A 20,445-nucleotide genomic window follows, 5' to 3' on the forward strand; every position below is an offset into this window, starting at 1 on the left:
CCAAAAATGATTTGCAAAGCAGGAAGAAGGTGCAAGACCTAACTAATAACCAAACTGTGGGCAAGCCAACCCTGCCCAGGGCCCGGGCCTGGGGTATCCCATCCTCTACTCCCTTTCACATGAGTAGGGAGAGTGGACCCCATTCTCCATGCAAGTGTTACAGGTGGGTCCCATAGTTGCTTCCTACCCTTGTCATCACTTCCCACAGCCCTGAAGGCAGTATCAGGACTACACCCCTCCCCTGCCCAAGGGTGTTCACCAAACCTTAACTTCCTCATAACCAACCTGCCAATGTGCCTATTAGTCTTTTTAATGACTACCCCATCCCTGCTAATACCCCCACCACATCAGTACAGAGTAGGGAAATAAACCTGACAGCAAAGCTGATCCCTACCAGTCCCCGCAAAGGTGACCAGACACTAGCTTCACTGCCGGTAGAGTGGAAGGTGGGTAGCCTGCCAGATGAAGATGCCATGAGAAGAATGGGGGTGAGTTAAATAGCACCCACATCAGCCCTTCACTCTCTGCAATGTTGGTGCAGCATGTGCCTGTACACTGAATCCACTTGCCAGGCCCCTCCATTCCCTGAGTGGCTGCAAACCTTTGGACATAGCTTTGAATACCTGAACTCAATTTCTCCACTGTGATCAATTTGTATTGGTCTCTTGGATTAAGTAAGGGCTTTGACTCAAGGCAATGCTTGTTACAATAATCTGTCCTCTTTTGGAGGTCTGGAAGCTTGTGGAACACAACAAGCCAGTCGGATGAGAATTTACAATCAGCATGACTGGAATTTATGGCTACTCACATAGAACGGCTACTTGCATAGAATTCTGCAACCATACAATTATGCTTCATATAAGCATATATGCCCCACTGTCAGCAACAAACATGTACCTTACTCACATTCTTTTTGTATTTGATCAAGAATGGGAAAGATCCAGTTTCAAACTCTCATTCAGAGCCACAAAGCTCACTGGGTGGTTTTTCGTCAGTCATTATATTTCAGTCTAACCTACCTCATAGCATTGTTGTGAAGATAAAAGAGGAATTGATCCAAATATGCTACTATGAGATCCTTGGAGGAAAATCAAGGTATAAATAAATAAAAATAACTCTGGCCTATTTATTGCTAAGGTTGTGTCTGGCCTGCATGACTTCAGACTATAAGTGTAGGAAATGAGGGCTAAACATGCATTCTATTAGTTTGCCAGAAGTAGCTTTTACATCACATGAAAGCTCAAATATAATGCAGAATTTAACACTTGGGAAACCTTGGGGCATTGGAATAACCTGCCCTGTGAATGCAGCCACTATCCTGCCCAGTAGTATACATTTAACTAATTCTGTGCAGCTAATTTCTCTCAAGTAAGTGAAAAAAGGATTGCACCATTTCCCCCCACAGCATAGCTAAAAGTTTCATTAAAAACTATGCATATAATAGTGTCAATACATTATTTGGTTGATATACAAATGCAGCCTGCCCCAGTGAATGTCTAGACACTGTTTGTTTGCTTGCTTGCTTGCTTGCTTGCTTGCTTATACTTTATGTATTTATTGTATTTAAAATGTACCTTTCATCCATGGACATAAAAGTTGGCACAACAGGGTACCCAAATAGTCTCTGACCGGCATAGACTTTCAGCAAGCTTGCTTATTCATGTGATTTCACACCATGTCCTGGTTTGAACTTTTGTCCAATTCAGTTTAAAGTGTTATCTTTCCTACTTTGTCATCAATTATAAACAAAGGGTAGCACTACAGCCTGTTGTTACATACTTATCTGAATGGACACCAACAGCCATTCATACTGCAAATTTAGAATATTGTCCTGAGAATTCTGCCAGGCTTATTGAAATCTGCCAGCCAGACTTCATTGTTTTATTGTAAAAAACCAAGCAAAATGGTGTAAATTGTGACTTTGCTCATAAATGAGGTAAGCCACAGCACTTGGATATAAGTTGATCTAGGCTTCCACCCCAAACACAATTTTATAAAAGTTCCATTAAAATCAATAGGATTTACTTGCAAGCAAGCATGTTTAAGATTGGGGATTGACTTCAATGTGACTAAATCTCTTAAATCCAAGTAATCCTTTGTAACTGGTTTGTGGATTAGGCTGCCTTAAACCATATGCAAGCACAGCCTTCTCTTAAAGAGGTAACTCTATTCCAAAACAGCAGACTTGCTGAAACAGACTCAGTATGCACAGTTTCAGTGCAGTTTCGTCAAAGCATTTTATGGACATGAAACTAACAAAATGTAACACATCTCAGAAAAATGAACGTAACATATTTTGGACCCACAGGAAGTATAATTTTCTCTGAACTTCACTGAAAAACCCATACTCTGCTGTCACTGGTAAAGCAATTGTTAGCAAGATATGGGGAAAGGAATGTATTTTCAACTGAAATTGCAAAGAGAATAGTAGCAGAGCATACCGTAATTATTTAAATGAAATTTGGCCCAAACACCAGAACTAGCACCACCAGTTTGGCAAAATATGTTACACATATTTTATAGGGAGCACAGATCAGACAGGCTGCCAATTCCGGTTTCATGCCATGAACAAACCCTACAACCAGGGCTGTAACACACCAATTTAGGCACATTTGACTCTCATTTCAAAATAAAATTGCAAGTGCTGAAACAGTGGTACTTGACAGTCTCCTGAAAGCTTCTGTGGCAGCTGTGGGGAGGGCTGGAACATGTAGCGTGTGCTTTAAATCCTGTACATTTTTGTAGTGCAAAAGCACAAAAAAATTAAAAAGAAGAGCCATACATCAATGGCAGTGTGCATCGTTTGCCTACAGATGTTCCCTGAAACATACACGAGTATAACTGACACTGTACAAGATAAAATCCAATGGAAAAAATCACAAATGAGAATGAAAAGACACTTCCATTATTTGATGAAACAGGCAGACATTACAACTCCATTCATGTTACTCTGGCAAGACATCTACTCTGCAACACGGTTTGGATTTACTTAGTTTTAATTTCTACTATTTATGTTGTTGCAACCTTGGAACTGTAGGGTAGAGGGTGGATGAAAGCAAAACAATGATAATAATAAATACAACCAACCCTAAACTTGGGACAGTCAACCTATATTACAGGTGGCTTTTCTATTCCTCAGACAGAAGTATATTTTGCTGCACAACCCAATACTTTCATGGAATGTCAACATCTATAACAAAGTCAGCACCACTTTTCATATCTATTCAGCATATGACTGAGACAGGTATGACTAGAAAATTAAATACAAAACGAAAAGAGAAATGAAATACTTTAAAGTGTCTGATATCTCTGCCTGTCAAAACTTTTGACAACAGTTTTCTTTGCCTTACAAATTAAATGGTGGGCAAAGGGTTTTTTTTAACCATACCTTGATTAAAATTTGTTAGAGGCATTATAGGAACCAGATGAAAATGATTTGAAGAAAGCCAGTTAGCTGCCCTTATCTAATAAATTTCTGTGCATGCTGCACAACAGGTAACCGTTTATATTGTCTTTTTATGTCCTAAAGTCTGTAACAAGTTTATCTAATTTCATTGATTAGTCGTGGTTGTAATTTTTTTTTAATAATGGATCATCACAGATTAATACAACTAGATTAAAGAAATGCAATTTCTTATTAATTATTAATCTAAAGCTATGGGGAGATTCCAAACAAAATAAGTGTAAGAGAAGAGAAATTGATAGCCCAGCTGTGTCCTTATCTGGCCAGGGACAGCTTCTAAGTTGGATTAGTGCAACACACTGTATGTAGGGCTACCTCTGAAGATTGTTCAGAAACGTCATTTGGTTCAAAATTTGGTGGCCAGGTTGCTCACAGGGCATATTACACTGATCTGGCCTGACAGCACTGGCTGTCAAGTTAGTTTCTGGGCCCAATTCAAAGTGCTGGTTTGAACCTTAAATGGTTCAAGACCACAATACCTTAAGAACCACCTCTGCCCATATGATCCAACCCAGACCCTGTGATCATCATCTCAGGCCTTTCTTTGTATGCCTCCTCTACGAAAGGTCCAGAGGGTGGCAACATCAGAATGGGCCTTTTCTGAGGTAGCTCCCCATTTGTGAAATGCTCTTCCCAGGGAGGCTCACCTGGTGCCTTCATTACATATCTTTAGGCACAGGTGAAAACGTTTTTCTTCTCCCAGGTGTTCAGGTGACTAACATTCTATGGCTTTTAAAAATGTGTTTGTGGGATGAGGATTATTGGGGGTGGGAAGTTGCTTCACTGAGTATTTTGTATTCTCTTTTTGTATTTCTCTGTTGTGAACCCCCTAGGCTCTTGGGCAGTATGCAAATTAAAATAAATAAATAAAATAATAAAATAATATTAGTTGGAATATAGGTATACATTTTTCTGTACATTAACTGAATATGATTACTAGATCACAAGTGCAAAATTAGAAACGCTTTGAGCTTATTTAAAAATGAGCATGGACTTTATCTTGTTTCCAGCATAGTGGTGTATTATCCTGATATATAGAAGGTGTTATTTATCATTCCTAAGCAACACACTTATCTATGCCAGCAGACTATCTATACCAGGCATAGGCAAACTCGGGCCTCCAGATGTTTTGGGACTACAACTCCCATCATCCCTAGCTAACAGGACCAGCGGTCAGGGATGATGGGAATTGTAGTCCAAAAACATCTGGAGGGCTGAGTTTGCCTATACCTGATCTATACCTTCAGTAATGCATTCACAAATAAGAGAATAAATGCTAGATCAGAGCAGCATTCTTTCCACTGTGACCGGATGCCTATGGGAAGACCACAAGCAGGACACAAGTGCAATGGCTTTAGCCTTTCCCAGCAACTGGTGTTCAGAGGCAAGCTGCTTCTGATGTGGAAGTTAATGCAGAAATCATGATCCATGAACTTGTCCAATTTCCCTTTTTTAAGCACCAATGTTGGTGGCCATCACAATATCTTCTAGTAGAAAATTCTATGTGCTGTGTGAATAATTACTTCCTTTGTCTATTGCTCCCCCCTTTCATTTAGTGACCCCAGGTCTGGCATTAAGAGGAGAAATAAGTTTATAAGCTGCATTTAAAACTGAAAGTGAACCTACAGGGAGCATGAACTGAAACCTAAGAATGCAGATTTTGTTTAAAACAGGTTTAGTTTAGGTTTCTGGTTGAGGTTCGCTAAAGCCACTCAAGGTTTCACTGTTGGAACAGAGCATTCCTTGCACAAGTAGCTATCCTAAGATTGTGCCACTGACCAACAAATTTATTCAGGAGAGCAATTGTATGCTGTATATATGAATTAATGCAAATAGAAATGAACAGGTTATGTTAGGGTCAAACCAGTGCCAATAGGAACTAACTGCAAAGACCAACAAGGAGGTTTTTGACATAATTGTTTCAGGGAGAAAAAAAGTTTAGCTGCCCCTTCTCAGGATGCACAGCCCCAAGGCACAGTTTAGGCTTTTTCTTGGCTGTGATTTACACAACCAAAATGCATGTTAATAGCTGTCAGACAATTAAATGACTCCTACTTTGGGGTCCTAGAATGATTTCTTTCCTAAGCAAACTGTAAGGTGAGCAAAAGTATATCTAGTGAACCAAACAATGGCAGCTGCACATTCACTCCCAAGTACGGTATCTTTCCTCCTGATATGAGAAGGATAAGGCAGAATTTATTTTAGCACCTGCATGCATTCCTAAGCTTTGTGCATCCCTCCTTCTCCCTTTGTATAATGCCTGCTGGCACAGCTGTTTCACTTACATATTTTGTTGTTACTGCTGCTCCTGCTGCTTTATCTTGTAACTGACGTAGCTTTTCATTGTGCTGCCACAGCTTCTTATGCTCCACTTGGTTCTTTTCTGTGACTTCCACACCCCAGTTTCCTGAATTCAGTCTGATGCTGACTGCTCTGACTTGTCTATCTTCCCCTTACAGCCTTCTGTGTCATTCTGTGTAACTCGACCTTGTCCTCACCTGCAGATCTCTTTTTCAGCACCACATATTGTGTTGGGCATCCAGCCATGGTATTGGGACTAAGCATAGAAAATACCCCACTGCTTTTGGGCATGGATTGAAACCCATTAGCCATCTGTTCTCTGTGATCATTATGAATAAATCCTGCTCTGGGCTGGTCTATAGCAATAACTTTAAACATCTCTAGTTGTTCCTCCACTCTACCAACCCCTTAATCTAAGGATAGTGCAATTCTGAATAATTTGAAATCAGATTGTAAAGTAATTGTAAATATATATGATCACTTTCTTCAGGGTTTTGTTTTCTTTTGCAATTGGCTGTCTTCATTTCCTCCACAGTTGCCACTAAATTTATCAATGGCTTCCCTTCCAGGCACTATGAAGCTACGCCTTTTCACTTATTATCCTAATGAAACAAGCATACATCGTCCAAGAATACATCAAAGTAATGCAAAATTGTTTTCTTTCACACTCAGTCCTAAAAAAGAGGAAAGTGGTTTCAACTCCTTTTTTATTTTCAAAGATGAATGCCAGCAAATAGTCATATTTAACGGTCTTGAGGTACATGGGAATAGAGTACCTCACAATTATGTAGATGCATTTGAGAGCAAAGGTCTCTTTTTCTTGTTATAATTTAACTATAGAAAAAGCTTTTCTTCAGAGAGCTTTATAAAACTGGTAAAAACCTGTTTTTAAGTTTTGGTGGGTTGTTGTTTTTAACCTATAGTATGTGTCTGATTACTGAAACAAGTTAACGGAAATGGGAGAGCTGCATGCTTGTCTTAAGAGAGTACCAGAATGATGTTGATAGTTTATTCTAGGCTGCTATAAACCATTCCATTAAATTGGGATTTTTAAAGGCACCTTTGCAGAAATGTTTTGTGATTCTTGATCCTCTTATAGACAGATTGGAAAGGATGGTATTTTACCAAAATGGTTTGTTGGATGTGTCAAACTATTGTCAGAGAGATCTGGGGTCAAATACGCCCCCAGCCACAAAGCTTGCTGCATGGAGCTTGGGCCAGCCACTATTTCTCTTTCTAGCCAACCATATGCGATTGTTGTGCTAATGAAACGGGGGGTAGTTAGTTGACTGGGAAGAGCCATGTGTGAAACCCTGAGCCCACTGGAGGAAGGACAGACCATAAATATAATAACAAACTGTACTAGGATGTATTTGAGCTGACTAACATGGCAAATAGAAAATGCAGTCAAAATAGATGAATCAAGATTTTTACTAGCTACCATAATTTTTATTAATGTTAAACACAGCAGAGGTCTCCTTCCCAAAATCAAGTAACATGCACACTAAATATAAAGGACAGATAAGCACCACTCAGCCATAACTTTTCAAATAGGTTGCTGCATAAAGAACAGATACCTCCTGTCAGAACTACGCTGCCTGATTAGTTAACAGTTAATTCACCCAGGGATGTACCCTTGGTTGAGTGAGGATCAAAGTGACATTTGGATGGAGGCACTTTCTTTCCTGCAGAGCAGGATGAATGGCAAACCCTTTTGTACGTGTCCTAAAATTATAATTGCTCAGTAAATTTCAGATCAATGTTAATGGGACTCTTTGCTCAAGACTGTTTTCACTTAAAGTAGTTCAATTTTCTCTCAGTTTGTTTCTTTGTACCTTAATCCTCAATGCATTTCCTATGAAGGATGTTCTACCATATCAACAAAACTTGCTTCCAAATGGTGTGCTTAAGATCACAGCCTCAGGGGGCAAAAAATTAAAATAAAGTATTGTTCTTATCTTCCGCTATTACTTCAAAAGAAAAAGAAAACTACAGTGATATGAAAGAGGTGGAATCAATTACATTGGTACACTGCTTGCTTTTTTTTAGCACGCTCTAGCTTTTTCTAGAGCTAAACTGAGTCACTGTATTATTCACAAAGATAATGCTCAAGGGTACAACAAGTCATAGGTTTATCTTTAGAAAATTACCCATTTTCCATTCTTCTGTTTTGTCACAATCATATACATCTTAAGTGAGAATATAAGGATCCTAAAAATTGTCTATTAAGAAACCACGTAAAATAATAGAGGTATTCCCATAGTTAATGATAGTGCTTGCCATCTTTTTATTCCTACAAAATAATTATTCTACATTGTCCTAATTATCTGAGTGCTCCCCCAAACTAATTCTTCCAATGCCAAATTTGATTGTATAGGTGGTGATGCTGATCATTTAACAAAGTTATGTATAGATTACCTTATAAATGAATACTAACATATTTTTTTAAAAAAATCATTTATAAGGCAATCTAAACATAACTTTGTTAAATGATCGGCATCACCACCTATACTAACATATTCAAATAGGGGCGTGGATGGTGCTGTGGTCTAAACCACAGAGCCTAGGGCTTGCTGATCGGAAAGTCTGCAGTTCGAATCCCCGTAATGGGGTGAGCTCCCGTTGTTCGGTCCCAGCTCCTGCCCACCTAGCAGTTCGAAAGCACGTCAGAGTGCAAGTAGATAAATAGGTACCGCTCAGGACGGAAGGTAAACAGTGTTTCTGTGCGCTGCTCTGGTTTGCCAGAAGCGGCTTAGTCATGCTGGCCACATGATCCAGAAGCTGTCTGTGGACAAACACCAGTTCCCTTGCCCTATAGAGCGAGATGAGCGCGCAACCCCAGAGTCAACTGGACCTAACGGTCAGGGGTACCTTTACCTTTAATATATTCAAATACTAATGAGATTACACAATTATTACATTTAATAAATATTAGTGGTCACATTGATTATGCAAATGTTATTTTTAGCATTTATTTAATTAAATGTCATATAGGTCTAATAAGTAATTAAAGCTATTTGATGTGAGCTGTGATACAAACTCATTTTTGTTGCTGATTATAATACCATTACTTTGAATCAGTAGTATTATGCTGTGTAGCAGAGGTGTAACTGGGCTTATTATCTGCCAGAGCTCTTGCTACTATTAGAAGAGAGACATTGTGTCCTTTGTATTGTGCAAGAGACATAATTGTATCAGAGAGATATCCAACAAACTCATGCGGTGAACATGACTAACATTCATATGCACCAGCTCCTAGGGGTTGAGGCACTTTCGGCCCAGCAATATTTTTTTGGTGTGTTTTGTTTTGTTGTTTTGTTTTAGTAAGCCAGTCCCCCACAATGTTCAGAGGGCATTTGGTTCTGCCCCCTGGCTACTCATAATATTGTGCATATGACATCAGGATGTCACATCAGGCCCCCTCAATCATCTTGAGAAGCTGGCGCCTCTGCTAACACTGGATCTCACCCTCAAACTTTTCTAATAATCTGGGTACTTTGCAAGTTTGACATCATGACTGAGTTGCACTGAAAGCTACAAGGCTTGAGTTTCACTGAAACCAGGCCTGACCTCAGGTTAGAACAGGTCTAAATAATCTGTGTCTTCCAAGAATGTCTGTAGTTGTCTCACCACTAAACCAAATGTTATCATCTAGTTTTATAAACTTTGCTAAGGTTGCCCATAATTACCAGTATTAAAGCTGTTTGGTTGTACTCTAAGGTGGTTACTCTTGTTGAAGTTCAGAGACTACTGCTTAATTCACACCACTTTTACAGTCAAAAACTGCAAATTAGGAATTCACTAATAGTATATGAATATGCAGTTGCTATATTTGCCAAGAATAAAGCAAAATTTGTTTCAATTTTTTTTGCCAACTTGCATCTGTACCTGTAACCATCAGAAACAGATGCACAGATAAGGTGTTGTGACTGTGCTCAGTCTTGTCCCTTTACAACTCTTGACCAGTCTTGCAGACCTGCACCTGGTGTTCTCTCAGCTAATGTGGGAGCACTTTCAGCTGTAAGTCACTCAATAAGTGGGGGAAAGCAGAATTTTTGGGAAGAATGACACCAGAAGCAAACTCCCACTGTTTTTAGGTTTGCAACTTTTTTGCTGTAGAAGGAACAGCAAAAACAACAACAACTCAGTCCTTCTTAGTATTTCTCTTAAGTAATACAAATGTCCACTGCAAGAAAGTGTAAGAGAGATCTACTTTGTAAACAGTATGAACATGAAATCGATTCATATGTGTTAATTAGCAGTGAGCATTCTCCCATGAAAGCCAGTGTGTCGCGGGGGATACAGACAAACAAACAAAAACACTGAGCTGAAAATGTCAAATTCTGTCTTGGCCACAGACTCACTGAATAGCCAAATCTCCCATTTTTACTTTGGAAATAACAATGATACACCTCAAATGGTTGCTGATGAAGTCTCTGTTGTACGTGCCATCCATAGCAGAAGTGTAAAGGTCTGCAGGAGCTAATAGAGCATTTTCATTTATGACCCCTCCTCTGTTATAATCTGAGTTTTGTCAGATCTGAAAGTTTTGCCTGCAGGCATGCTGCTAAAATGCTTTTGTTTAGCTGAGCACTTAATGTTTTAAATGAACGGATTCAATACTCAGAAACTTTATTTTCTTTCATCAGTCGATGCTGTTCTGGTAAAATGTCTACTTTCACTTGCAATCCAAATCCTTTTTGCACCAGGCCGGGGAAGGGGCAGGAATTTGACTGTTCTACCTTCAGTGGACTGCCAAGAGATGGCACATTCTATACAGCTGAGTCACAGTAACATAATCCTTCATATATCATTCAACTTCCACACTGCACAATGTATATATTCAAAAAAACACCCCTAAATTATGCTCCATTAGCATTATCGTTGAGGGCTCCAGCACTCCTGTTTAAAGAATTAGTAAGGAAAGATACAACTGTAGGCCCAATCTGATTGTTTCCAGCTACTGAAGAAAAGGGACTTCTCAGTAAGGATGTACATGGAATCACTAAAGTACAGTATAAGGCTGTGCTGTCACTGGACATGTCACCAAAAGACTTTCATTTCCAAACAATAGTTTCTCTGCTTTATGCAACCCATGGAAAGAGTATGTAGCCTATTCTGCATAACCAGAGGTAGGATTACAACTATAGATCTGAGGAGGTAACAGTGATAATGATATAGCCCAATGATCTTGCATAACAATATTCCACTTCAAAATTATCTGTCTTGCCCTTTTGTTACAGCTGAGTGTGCTAATTAAAATGACGTACCATTCAAGTCCCATCAACTGCATTTGTTGTTTCAGTATTCAACTACCTTCACAAATAGATCAGTGCTTGCGCTTCTCTTCAATAAACCTAATAAAGCATGCCATCTCAATCTCTAAGTTACCAAAAAAAAAGTGACTGAACCCCTTTTCAGTCTCATGTGGACAACTGCTTTTAGCGTTCCAGCAGTGTGGAGTTGGGTGCAGAAGCAGATGACTACACATAGGTTGAAGTAGATTCCAAATGGCCCCAACTAAATTTCTTGCAGCTCACAGTGTTAGGTGTGATAGAGGGCAGGGATCCAGTCAACAAGCTGCCTGATTCCTGGCTGATACTACCGCCACAACCTGAATGTCAGAAGTTGATGTGAGTTGCCAGAATCTCAGACCCACAGTAATGGGGAGGGGTGGTCTCCTATTACTGTCCTAGTATAGACCAGATGTGGAAGGTTCTCCCTCAGGTGTGTCCTGAAGACCTGCATCCTAGCAACCACCTGTCACACCAAATTGACATCCAAGGCAAGGTCTGGATTGCAGCAGTAAACTCGACCAGAAAGTCACAGGCTGTGGACAATAGAATACAACCCACTCCTTTCCCTTTCACCACATGATGGCACCAAGTAGGAACCCCAATAAGCAGCGACCCCAGAGTTGTCTTATAGTTAACGCAGAATTCTTTGACTATACTCCAGAAAGCTGTGAGATCTGAATATAGCTCACACTCAATGGGCCGTATCCAATGCTGTGGCTCCACTGGTGGCAAAACCAACTTCCCTGTCCTCTTCCTTTCCTGATACTTCTAGCCCCTCTGCTCCCTCAAGGAAGTCCTGCTGTGCCAGTGATACCATGCATGTGGAGCATTGGGTACAACCCAATAATTTCATCCAGTCAATACAGGTACAAAGAGGGATAATTCTTACATTATCTATGATATAGTGTGGGGCAGGGAGCTTTTCAGCATGCTGCTGCTGCACAGTACCTTCTGTGATCTGTATGGAGACTAGTTGCATTTATTGTGCCTGTCTCTGACACTTAAAAAAGTTGAAACTTCTATACAAATTATACTTAATATGAACTTAACAATATGAACCTTCTTGTGGAGTTAAGTTCCTTTATAATAGGAACTTTACTCCATTCAGAAAATGTAATTATATGTGCTACATTTGTGCATAGAATTAGGCCTGCTGAGGTCTTGGAATACATCTGCATGACAATGCAATTTATCTCTCTGTGAAAATAAAGTGTTGCCTAACAGCTGTCTGATTTCAGTCTTCCACATTTCAGTCCATCCTAGTTCTAATGAAAATGTAGGTACAAGTATAAACTGTAATTAGAAAGCATGCCTTAAGAGCTAATTCTTCTTGTGTTAATTGTACCAATAAACAAGCTAATTCAAATGGAGTTATCTTAAATAGAAAGGTATTTTTAGGGGGTGGGAACATTCAATTTGTTTCCTTTTACTTTGACTAATTCTTTGTTTCATAAGTGCAATTCAAAAATAATTGTTACAGTCAAGTTCCAGACCTCAAAGTGTTCCTAGCGCAAACCCAAATAATAAAAAATCAAATTTGTGGCAAACATGAAAGAGAAAGTAAAATAAAAGCAACCTCACCATCCATTCTAAGAGTGAGTTCATAGAATGCCCCATCACAACTTTACTTATACTTCTGCAACTTCATCCCGCACTGGTTCCACATGGACTCCCCACTACAGAAGGGGGCACTGGGTGACCACAATAGACTGTATTTTGAACACAGTAACCTGCTTCATTCACTTATAACATTTCTGGTTTGGGGCAGAAGCATAAAACACCCACAAGCATGGGAAGTTACCATCTGGGCATGCATTAACAATATTATTTGTATAGTCTTATGTGATACTCAGTACACTCCCCAATAAATGCTCCTTTAAAATATTAGGCAGTACAGAGACAATTTGCAGTGTACGGCTATCCTATGTGGAGTCACAAACAACATTTGCTCACACTGAATATATAGCAAAACCTACCCTGGGTAGCAATGTATTCTTGCCATCGTTGCCTGTATCTGCACAGCTTACAACTATTAATCACTGCTGCATTTCTTTCAGAAGCAAAAGCGCACATAGCATCTTTATTTTACATAGCAACTAACACTTAAAGGCCTTGGTTTGTACCAAAAACTTCATTGTATATACAGATCCTTCACAGATTTGATAAATTGTAATTCCCAGCTATATGTCTTGCCAAAGTCTCTACTAAAATGCTGTATAACCACTATATTTATGACTGTCCTTTGAGACTACAACAAATGCACACAATTATTCAAGATTATTCCAGCCATTAAGTTGCGAGGCTTTATTGCTGCAATTTGAATGGATATATTTCTTCTTTACCAGGAAAAATATGGATTGATCACCTCTGTTTTCAAACAATAACGGAGAAAATACTTAATCTAATTCCCAAAAAATAAAAACCTAGATCATTTCCCACTAGCAAAACAGCCTACTGCACATACAACCCACAGAAACAGTGACAATGTCAAAGAACAATGTCTACTACAGAAATTAAAGGATTTGTTTCTTTATTTACAGTTTAATGTATTTACCCAAGTAATACAAACTCAAATATCTGATATGCCTCCTGGGTCAAACAGCTTGGTTGTGTCAACCTTTTCTTCCTTCAATTAACCTACTTTTATAAATCAAGAACACCACCCTGTACTTTACGTATTTGGTCCGTTAAAGTTTACACCATGCTACACTGGTACCGGTTTGTACTTGAGAATTTTCCTGAGGATCCAAAGGCTTTGAGAACATTGTATAAACAATTTCACTGGCAGGTGTCTTTCCCACAACAATTTTATCTCTTCAGGATTAATTTGAAATTATTGTCACGAAGGAAGACATATGGCAATTGTTACGTAAGAATGGAAACTCCACATGGATTTTGCTGAAAAGGCCCTTGTGTTAGACACTAACGCAGAAACCCTGCTCACATGGGTTTTCTATTCTGGTATGTTCTCCAAGTAGCAAATGAAAAAAAGAAAAGAAATGGTAACCCATGGTCCTCTTTAGTTAAGTTTCCTGGGGAGCCTTCTGTATGCATAGTGAATTCCAATCCTTGTTCACAGATATATCCAGATTTTCTGGTGCATATTTTTAAAAAATCTCAAAAGCCTGAAACTTTTCTCTAAGACACAACATTATTATGTTCTGAAGGCACGTGAGGCCATCACCTTGCTGAAACTAAGCAGATCTGAGTGTAGTCAGTGCCTGAAAGGTGATCACTTCAGAAACAAAATAAAAAAATTCCTTCCAATAGCACCTTAGATACCAACTAAGTTTGTTATTGGTATGAGCTTCTGTGTGCATGCACACTTTTTCAGATACCAGAAACACGTGCATACCACTTGGGGTTCTATTGTGGAAGAAAGGCAAGATACAAATGTAAGAAAATAAATAAACAAATGGTGCACTATTAAACATTTCTTGTGTTCAAAACACTATGTGATATGGCATAGCAATCAAAGATGCAATACTGTGCATACACACACATGTATGTGCCTACACAAACACACACCCTACCAAAGCAGTATTCTGCTGAATAATGTTTTGGAAGTCCATGCTTTTATGCTATTTCCTTCTTCTACCCCCCCCCCAACATATTCAAACGTGTTTAGATATTATTCTACTCTTCAAATAATATTGTAACCATTCTTTTGAATGCCATATTCAATTCATAAAATGTCATGGTCTATGCAGTGGTTTTGCCCTGACAGCAAGACTTACAATGATTCCAGCATCCAATTAATATCCCAAGAGGACATTGTGCACTTCTATGTGCATTGGTGTTTCCCTGTTTTCTCTTCAAATGCAGTTGTTCTTGTGTTCCTGAGTTTTGAAAGTGGTTTTTGCAAAAAGAGGTGATGCTCAAATGTAGGTTTCTCAGAAGTCCTACTGCATTTGTTGAGCTTGCCTCACAGTAACCCTTGTGTATCCAAGCCAAAGCATTTAACACTCAGATCCTTAAACGATGGACTGTACCAAGACATATCACTATAGTATGCCCATACAAAAGTAGTCTTATAATGTATTAGCTTGCTTAGAATGCTTAGAATGACATCATAAGAATGTTCAAATATTTTCACGCACCATCTAGCCTTTCAAACGCTTTTTGAAAAATTCTCTCAAGAAAGATATATTTCAAGTCATTGGTCACTCTGTTGGCCAAGTGCTATTTGAATCCTTTACTGTGGTGCATTTATAAACTGGTACCACATACTCATCTTACGGAAAGAAGCAGCTTTAGGCTGATAGCCCAAAGAAAAATTCTTAGCTATAAGATATTTCAGTATGGCATTGGGGAAATTATTTTCCTTCTTATACAGTTAAAGTTTGCTGCAGTCATCCACTTCCATATTTTATTTCTTTTTCAGTAAAACAACAGTTATAAACTGAAAATTCCGATGCACACATATATGATATGTTGTTCCAAGCAACTAGATGTCAACTCTTCAAGACTGCTGCACTGAGTACTTTGAAGCTTTACACACAGAGAATGCTATCTCACTTGGCTTATAATCAAGGAAGACCATGAGAAAATAAAACAGAAGAATAGTCTCTATAAGAATAGTCTCTTTTTTGCAGTCTAGTGTCTTGCATTACTAAAATGTTTCTCACAGTTGTCTACAAAATCATCAAGCGTTTATTAATACCTTGCAATGAAGTTAAATTGGGAAAACATATCATGAAGTACAGGTGACATCCTGCCTTATCTGAAGCAGAAGTGTTAACGGCTGACAAGCTGATTTAAGTGATCAATAGTTCCATGTTGCCCCCCCTGCCCCAAACTATTCTGGGCAGACTAGGAACAGTGGGTAAGGCCTCCAGTTAGGAACAATTTTATATATCCAAAGGCTGTCCTGGGAATCTGATCTCTGAAGTTGCCTATGCAGACACAACAAAGAGTGTACAATGAAAATCATTTCACTTTCCCCATATTTGACAAATAAAAGAAATTTGCAGGATAAATACAAGGTGCATTGCCTCCAATCCATTAACTGCTTAGTCCAGAGTAGTATCCCTTAGCTTGCCTTTAGGAAAGTTGTTTCTATATTGTGGCCACGACAACTCAAAGTGCTTTAATCTTCCTACATTTACCCTGATTTTGAAACTTGCACTGATACCTTGTATCAGACTACTTTCCAGCCCATCCTTGTCTTTTCTCCTTAGAAAGCATTTAACATGGCCCCAGTGCTTTTACCCAATGAAATCCATATGCTTTACACTGCTCAATTCCACAACAGAAAGAATAAGCTTTTCAAGTGAAACTCAAAAGGACATTATTGTCAAAGCACTTGCCACTAAAATTAAAGAGAAATATTGAAATCGCTTAGCAAAATCCATTAAAAAGTCTCCAGCAATTACCGGCTTTATATGTTTCACACAAATCATGCCAAGCAGTGTAAAAGAAATTGGGGTGGGGGGACGCTCCCCAGTGCTTCCCCCATCTAGCCAAATGCCTCTTGACATTTGTCAAGCCAGAACTATCATAAATCTTGAAGAAGTTACAATGCAAAAGAACAAAAAAATCCAAAACATATCCCTGGTTAAATGAAGCCAGACACTAATTTGATATAAAACATTTTGCAAATATTAAGGCTTCCCTTAAGGGATCCATATTTCACAATTACGGCCAGCTATTAAAGCACGCGATGAAAAGAGATGGGATGGGAGGAAGAGGGGGAGGGAAGGAGTTGATGAGTTTTCATACCCGATGCTTCCTTGGTCCAAGTGCAGAAATGCCCACAGGAGAGCGAGAACTGGGAACAGGAGGAGATCCGAGGAGGAATGCACCCGGATGGCAGGAGGTGGCACTGCCTTTCCCAATGTGGGAGCTTAATAGCTTGTACTTGGACAAACCTCACCTTCCCCAGGTGACTCTCTCGCTGCCATAGCCCAGCCTGGCAATGGCATCTCTGCTTCTCCGTCAGAGCCAAGTCTCCGGGGCAGGGCGCACACCAAGCCCTACCCTCCGAAGTGGTTGCCAAGCCCCTTTCCCACCGATCTCTGCCACAGATCCTCACCCCAACAATGCACAGAGCCCGCCCGCCCCTTCCACAGCGCCCTCAGCAACCCCCAGAGCTGCCCGGCGGAGCCAGAGCGCGGAGGCATCCCCACATTGGAACACAATGGGACTTACTCCCAGGTAAGTGCGCACACGCAGGATGGCAGCCTCCAGCAGCCTCCCGAACAATGCACTGCAGAGAGAGAGGGAGAAGGAGTGTGTGCGCGCGTGTGCCTTCGCAAAACTGCACCAGGAAGAGAAGCAGAGAGGCGCCCCTTTGCAAGCCAAACACGCGCGCGCGCGTGCCCACGTATACATACACATGCATGCACCCGCCCACCCCAAAGTGTGTCCCTAACCTTCGAGCCGAGGAGAACCCCAAAGTGCCCGAGCCGCGCCAGAAGGCGGCACAGTCCCCAAGCCCCTTCGCTGAGCTCCATACTCACGCGCAGGGCTCTCCTCCGCGATGGCAAGGCAGCTCCAGCCCAGCAGCCCAAAGTCCTGCTGACGGAGGGCGGGGAGGGAGGGAGAGAGGGAGGGAGATGCCCGCTCCGCCTGCCCGCTCCCCCGCCTCCTCTTCGGGATTCGCTTCTCCTCCTTCCTAGCTCCGGCTATGGCACCGCTTGGCGCTTATCCTTCGCCAGCAAGAAGTCTCCTTGGCGTCTTCCCCGCCAAACCGGGCAGCGCCTGGGCGACGGAGGCAGAGAGAGAGAGAGAGAGACCGCGGGCAGCAGCCGGAGCCGTAGAGCGCGCGGGAGAAGTAGTGGAGTTCAGGAGGCGGCGTTTGCTGCACATCCCCCAGCGGCCCAGGCCAGGTGCGGCAGCCGGAGCAGCAGCAGCAGCAGCGGCAGAGCTCGCTCCCGCGGCGCAAGCACAGCGCGACCACCACCAGCAGCAGCAACCCGCGTCCCTTCACTTCCAGTCAGCTTCGCTTGTGAGGAGGGCAAGCGGCGGGCAGAGCGCGAGGTGGCGGCGGCGGCGGCGGCGAAGGTGGGGCTGAAGCACATTCTTGCCCTCACTTCCCGAGGCGGCGTACAAACTCTCTCGAATTCCTGGCGGCAAATTGGCCCTCCCTTCGCCTTTGGGAAGCAGCCGCCAACATCGCCCGTTGCCTTACGGCTGTGTGTGTGTGTGTGTTGTTCCTCAGTCCTCACATAAACCGGAGCCACCTCCTCTGCTGTCCCTGTGGCGATGTTTGCACGCAGCAGCTCCTCTCTCGGCTCCCCGCTGCCTGGGGTCGAGTCACGGCAGCAGCTGCCGCCGCCGCCACAGCTTCTTCTCCGCCTCTTCCCCTTCTCCGGTCTCGGAGGGAGCCGGCAGCAGGCAGCCTCGTCCTCCCTGTTCCCGCCAAGCGAGCGAGGCTGCCCTCCGCCCACTCCCGCGGGGCTGCCAGCCGCCCGCCGGGAGCGGCGCAGGTGCTGCCAGAGGACGGCCCGCCAGCAGACGCGCGGCTTTCGGAGAGGGCCCGCCGGGAGAAGCGCGGCTTCCCTTCGGGGCCGCCGCGCTGCCGCCTGGCTCCCCTCCCGGCCTTCGTCCCGGCCAGAATGGGTAGCCGGGCGCCGCCGAAAACTCGCAGCGTCGAAGCGCGCAGACGAGGATTTCGTCGGCTTCGCTGTCAGTTTTTGCTACCTCAGGCTGTTAGCTGGGCGAGGGGAAGAGGGAAGCGAATTAGAGCAGATGCCAAGCCTCCCACAGATTGGATAGCGGAGCCAGTTGTGCTTTGGAGCCCCCCCCCATAGCAATGAAGAGTTGTGCGAGGCTAGGCTATCCTGACTCAGCACAATCCATTCCATCAGGCTTGCACGCCGGATAGTGACTGGGGTTGTTAGCAGTTCACATGGCAAAAGGACCAGTCCGTTCAAGTGGCACCAGGAAAAAAGAAACATGCACACAGAGCCTTTGGTTGGAAGACACCCACTATGAGACTCACAGGGAGAGAGGGAGAGAGAGAGAGCTAACCTGACTTCAGAAAGAATTGTTTCACATTCCTCTGTGGCAAGACTTGCATTGGTTTACATCATAGGTGGGGAACCTCAAAGCCCAGGGGTAGCAAACATGGCTCTCTAGACATCTCTGTCCAGCTGTTGGTGCTCTCCTGGGCCATGCCTCCTCCCCAGGTCGCTCCCCTCACTGACCCCACTCCACACGCTTCTCCAGTTCTTTTGCCTGGCTAGGATGTATCCTCCTTGAATTCAAATAACACCTTTTGCTTGCCTGGATGGAGAGATGTATGCATAGAAAGGGACTGGCTTTATCATGCCTGACTGTCGTCTCCTGTACAAAGATAAGAGTCCCCACATCTGTTGCCCCAACTACCACTGGCAAGTGGCTGCATGGGGAGTGCAGCCCTCCCACCCTTGGTTTAAACAGTTTTTATGGGGGAAACGGTTACTCAAATCGCCGAATCATAGAATAGCAGAGTTGGAAGGGACCCTGAGTGCCATTTCATCCAAGACCCTGCAATGCAGGAATCTCAACATCCACGGCAAATGGCCATCCAAACTCCGCTTTTGTGTTTCACTGTTTGAGCCATCCTATCTGTATGCAACAGAGCCATAACTTAATTAAATATATATCATTTTAATATAGGTTCCTAATATCATACATATCCTTTGAAAGGAATTATGCTGCACACAGTGATTTGCTTCTGACATTGTGAAGGCTCCCAAATGCAGATTTTATTACACAGGCCTGCTGTGCTTTGGAATATGCATCTGATGTGAAACCAATCCACGAATCTACCAGGTGGATCAAACAACTCTCCATGGACACATCTGATTATTAAACCAGCCCACAGATGTGCATAGTGTAAACACAGCTATACTTTTGAATGTGGCAACACCACATCTACACCAAAGTTTTAGTGTAGACCAAATATGCCAAAAGACACTGATAAGCAGTTAATGTCAATGAAGAGTGGCAATGACTGAAAAGAGTGGCAAACATAAGCTTTTAAAAGACAAGGTACTTATCAGATGTGTGCAGTGCACACATGCTTTATGCAGCAACCACATAAATGTGGATAATTATTCCAGATCAATGTGTCATTCTTAATTTTTTTCAGTGCCTGGCAGTTATCCTCCCTGCCCTTTCTCATTCCTGTTGCCCTCTTCCCCTAGCTCTTCTAAATCTGGAAAGGAGAACTTCAAGCTGAAGGGCTGAATGCAATGCCCCGGCCCTTCATACCTGGCCCCTGGGACTCTCCCCAGGCTATATCCCACACCAGCCTTAGTCCTCAAGTGCTTTTTCCTGACAGGAATCTGACCTTGAACTGCAACAATGCCTCTAGCTGTGCTGGATTGAGGATGTAGAGATGTACGTGGGGAGTGAGTACAGTAGGTTTTCCCCCAGACAAATAACAGAGATTAC

General features: G+C 42.2%; 1 protein-coding gene across 6 annotated transcripts in view; it reads right to left on the bottom strand.

The window, feature by feature from the left end:
• The window catches only part of HS3ST5 (heparan sulfate-glucosamine 3-sulfotransferase 5), a 148,713-nt gene extending 130,123 nt beyond the window's left edge, over positions 1 to 18,590 (bottom strand). For 2 of the 6 annotated variants that reach the window (XM_081186746.1, XM_081186744.1), the window contains exon 1: positions 17,523 to 18,590. The gene's annotated coding sequence lies outside the window, so the exon portion shown is untranslated. Of the gene's footprint in view, positions 1 to 16,782; positions 16,965 to 17,211; positions 17,320 to 17,435 lie in introns of those variants that run through there. The other 4 variants (XM_081186739.1, XM_081186743.1, XM_081186741.1 and 1 more) reach the window with 4 other exon arrangements.
• Positions 18,591 to 20,445: the final 1,855 nt, after the last annotated feature.

Source organism: Podarcis bocagei (assembly GCF_964188305.1).
Source record: "Podarcis bocagei genome assembly, chromosome: 3".
Classification (NCBI taxonomy): domain Eukaryota; kingdom Metazoa; phylum Chordata; class Lepidosauria; order Squamata; family Lacertidae; genus Podarcis; species Podarcis bocagei.